Raw genomic sequence first — 4,608 nt, 5'->3', positions numbered from 1 at the left:
CATTCAAATATAATGATAAGTTAACAGTGGGGACATTAGCACAAGTATAGAAAATGTCCCAATTCTGTGAATGTTTAAAATAGATTATTTAAGTCTCCAGTACACTTGGCACATTCCCTCCTTGCCTATAAAAGGAGGCCAAAAAGACCCAGACTGGTTTGACAGTTCCTGGGTGTTGGCGGATGGAGGCCAGGTGGAGTCTGGAGGAGAGGTTAGAAACAGATCAGAAACAAATCTTAAAACGCTGGGCAGCTCTCTTCATGAGAGTTCTCTTAAAAGTAGTGTGACAACAATATACACAACAGTTAGATGAAAGCCGCTGCAATGTGCTTAGAAGTCTGCCCCTGTCCTTTCTGTAAGTGTGTGTGTGTTGTGTGTCTGTTGTGTTTCAGAGTAGGAGTTTTGCCCTTGTCTCCACCCTGACTACTTCACACCCACACACATGTATAAAGCCAATAAAGATGATTCATTCATTTATTAATTCATTCATAATGTCCATGGCAATTGCTGGAGTCACTCAATGGTTCAGACATTATAGAAATTAACCACAAGAGGGCACTCTTTAGCAAGCTGTGGTTACTCTACTGTGACTGTAGCACACATTAACCGCAGTCTCAGAGAACAGTCTCTAGTAACATGTAAAAACAAAACAAAGAGAATCTGCTGAACAGCATTGAGAGATAAAATATTAAAGTATCAGTAAAAACCCTGCATACCCGAGTCTTTATTTTTCCACTCAGGTAAGAGTTCCTTTTGTAAGGAAATGAGCCACTAAACCGACTATGGGAAGCTACGTTATACTGTGGATGACATTCACAGCCATAATTTTTTCCTCCAGGTGGGTCAAACAAGAATCCCCGGTATTGACTTGATTGCAGAAATGTTTGAGCGTGTAGATTTTCAACCATCAGGGACAATCTGATAGTTCCGTGTGATTTTTTTTAAATCCACAAAGATGATTAAATTCAAGTAAGGCTGAGCTGTTATACACCTTGTCATTGATATGTCTGTGGTATGACAATTGGATTATGCAACACTTATAGGAATGTAAGTCCTCACAGAGCTCTCTCTCTCATCTTGAACTTCATACTTGAGTAGCAGAGTGGTACAGAGATGCTGAGAGAGCTGTTTGATCCAGAGAGGGCCGGTGTAGCTACGGAACGTGTGACCAAATGATTTATTGTCCTCTCAGGACCTTTAAAGTGCAAGCCGCTCTGCAGCTTTGAAACATCTATTTACGACTTCAAAATTCAGAGTGAGACCACACGGTTCAAAGAGACATTTAGGCTGGAATAAAATATTAAATATGTTTCTGGCCTGGCTGCCACCAGTCCCCCTGTGCTGAACTTTGAGAAGTTTTTGAAAGTATTTTTCTCGTCTTGTCAGCTCCCAGAGAGCATTTGGCATTTTATTCCTTATCAGCGATGGTACGGGATGTTTACTTTTTGATGCACTTATTCTGCAAACGCTGACAGATACCAAAGATAATAATGTGATACAGAAGCAGCTACAGACTGAGAGATAGTGGAATGAAAAGGCGTGGATGATTTCTATCAGCAGCCTGCGCTATACCTTGCAAAGCTGTAATCATTCCCAGTAATCAGAAGTCATTTTGCGCTGGTTTGGTCTTTTAAAAAAGACGTCTACGCACGAGACTTGGCTTGAAAATTGGAAGCAGGTTTCTTTTTCCGACCACAAGCCAAAATTACTTTTCTTCTTATTCATCACCGAAGGCCCCTGAAGCGGTTTGTAGACGTAGAGACAGTGACCTAATGTGTTATGCTGCTCTCTCACGGCGCTTATTCATAATATTTCCCAGCCCAGAGACTCCATTACTCTGTTGCTCATGAGGAATGTAAGTGAGGAATGTAATGTTCTTTTCCACCCTTGTTTTCACTTACAGGAACATCATTCTGCCACTTTAAGACCTCTGTAATTTCCACGAATGGCTTCAAAGCTAATGAAGTTCTGGCTGGAAGCAAGAGTCAAGTGGTATGTTATTTCCTGCCTCCCCAGCCCTTATTATCACTCGCTTTGACCGTCCATCCCTCCGCACTGATGCTTTGAGTTTGCGTAGACACAATTGCCTTTCATAGTTTTTCCTAAGAACTTATCAGCACGTAACTCCAAAGATGGCTCGGGCTGATTGGAATTCCTCCCCTGCCTGTCCCCTCAGCTCCCGTCTCCGCTGACAGCCCTGTCCACCTCACAGCCTGCGATGACCTTTAATGTCACGAAGAGGAAAGAGAATGAGAGGAACTTAACTTCCACTGTGCTTTGCTCAGGCTGAGCTGAACCCACCCGACATGCTTTCATCTCGCTGTCTCTGTGCCCATTTCTCCCATTTTACGCCGTTTCTGGAGCTGAATCATAACCAAGCTTGGATTTAAGCGAAGTTTTGCTCCATATCCTCTAAAATGTATTACAAAAAAATTCTCCTCTCCCAATTTATCATCACTTCTCTCTGCTGTCCAATTTAATCTGTATCTATGAAATTGGTCCACGCTGTCTGCGAATATTCCCTTCTTAATAAATCAGCTTTCCACGGATCTATATGGTGGGCACTGGGTAAAACTTACCAATATTTTCTGCTTTAATGTGCTGTGCAGGGCAGAGATTTGGGCCATGACAGTGACTCAGCAGGCATCCATCACCTTCAAGGAGAGCCACACAGATGAATAGCCTTGGGATGGAATAGACAAAATCCTGCATTTTTTTCTTTTAGCCCTCCATCACCATCCACCACAGCGTTTAGAAAATCGTCACTGACATGAAAACAGGCTGTAAAACCTGTTTTGGTGATGTGATGCTCTCAGAGATCAACTCTGTTTTTCTCCCTGTGTTTTTCCAGTTATTATGTGCTCTACAAACCAAATTTCACTAAGGTGTGTGTAACTCTTGCTGGGAGTTAGGTGATCTCTCAATACTTTTTCAAGCTAAAAAAAAAAAGGTTAACTTGGCTGAAAAAATAGAGGACTCTGCCTGTATCTATTAAATGATCACGGCGCCTAGGTCTTGGATCCAGGATTTTTTTTTAGTTTTTGTGGGTTCATGATTTGTTTTTGTTTTGAGAAAGAGTTTAGATTCCAGCTTTATAGCTTTTCCAGCTTCCTGTGTGCTTAAGAGGTCATTTGTGCCTCTACTTCCTTGCTTTGGTTTTGTTTATTGGTTTGTTAGTTTCCTTTTGTGCTCCCTTTGTTCATCCAGTCTTGTTTCTGTGTTAAGCTGGTTTGTTTGGGTCTCTGTCTAAGTGTTAGTGATAGTTCCTCTTTTATTTTGACAGTCATTTCCCCTCATGTTTTATATTTAGTTATTTTTCCCTTGTCTGGTCCTTTGTGATTAGTGTCAGCTGTGCTCCCACCTGTTTTTCCCTCAACACTGTGCTCTCCCCTTGTTCTGTGGTTTCCCTTTGATGAGTTTAGCATTTTTGGCCCCAATCCTACCTTGTTTTTGTATTTTAGAAGATACATAAGCATTAAAGGTGCATTTTGAGTTAATTTCTTGTCTACTGAGTCCTTCATTTGGGTCCAAATCCTGCCTGTCACACAGCTGTTTCATGACATAAATCCAAAATCTTTCAGCACCTCTAAAACAAAGTCATGTTTCATTGTTTAATATCCCTAAAAAACAAACAAACAAAAAACCAAACAGCTTTCTAAGGTAGTGACTTCCTCAATTCTAGCTCTTTGTAAGACCATGTTATCGTGAACAGATGGAAATGGTCAGCAACAATACTCATGAAGGCTGTGCTGTTTAAACACTGATCAGCTGGTACTAAGGGGAATGGATCTGGTTCTGAGAGCAGGAGCCCCACTCACCTGTTGTTCAAACTTTCTGTTTCCAAGGAGCAGCCAATCAGAAGAGGGCTAGCTAAATGAGAGAAGAGCTCGTTTTAGAGATTGGATGAACTGAGAGTCTGCTCCAAGTCTTAGTATAAGATAAATAAGGGTTATTTTAAAACATGCGTCATGCAAAGATACTCTAGAGGAGTACAAGAATATGAATAAACAGCTGGAAAAAAGAACATAATATGATGTCTTTTTTTTGATCATGGTCTTTTTATTGAACAAAGAATTGCTTCCAACAACAATTATGGCAAAATTAACAAACAGTTGTGCCCCCAGCCCCCCACCCACCCAGAACAGTGTAACTAAAACCCAGCCAGAGAGGAAAGGAGAGATAAAATAACATAAAATAAAATTACAGATACAAAGTAAATAATAAAATAAATGAACAACAGCAAGAGAAGAAAAAACAAAAAAACAAAACAAAAACACTCACGCACATTAAGCAATAGTATCCGGACTTAATCTTTCAAAGTAAGTAAGAAAAGGTTGCCATGTGTCATAGAACCTCCGAACCGAACCTTTTACAGTGTAGCGGATCTTTTCCAGCTGAGTATAGTACATGACATCCTTAACCCATTGCCCATATACAGGTGGAAGTGGCTCTTTCCATTTCAATAATATCATTCTACGGGCCAAAAGAGTGCAGAAGGCCAGAAGATCAGAGTGTGATTTGGAAAGACTGGCATCACAAGGCGTCACTCCAAAAATAGCTATAAACGGGCAGGGTGCAATTGGAACACCAAATATGTTGGATATGGTT

General features: G+C 40.8%; 1 long non-coding RNA gene across 1 annotated transcript; it reads left to right on the top strand.

Moving 5' to 3' along the window:
• Nucleotides 1-1,565: 1,565 nt before the first annotated feature.
• Nucleotides 1,566-3,623, top strand: LOC145430933 (uncharacterized). Its single transcript, XR_013911269.1, has 3 exons — nt 1,566-1,745; nt 1,904-1,992; nt 2,610-3,623. It is a non-coding gene; the product is annotated as an uncharacterized LOC145430933 (long non-coding RNA).
• The last annotated feature ends 985 nt before the right edge of the window (nt 3,624-4,608 follow it).

The sequence above is a fragment of the Astatotilapia calliptera genome, chromosome 9 (assembly GCF_964374335.1).
Source record: "Astatotilapia calliptera chromosome 9, fAstCal68.1, whole genome shotgun sequence".
In the NCBI taxonomy this organism is placed as follows: Eukaryota; Metazoa; Chordata; class Actinopteri; order Cichliformes; family Cichlidae; genus Astatotilapia; species Astatotilapia calliptera.
This window is presented reverse-complemented; position numbering and strand designations above follow the sequence as displayed.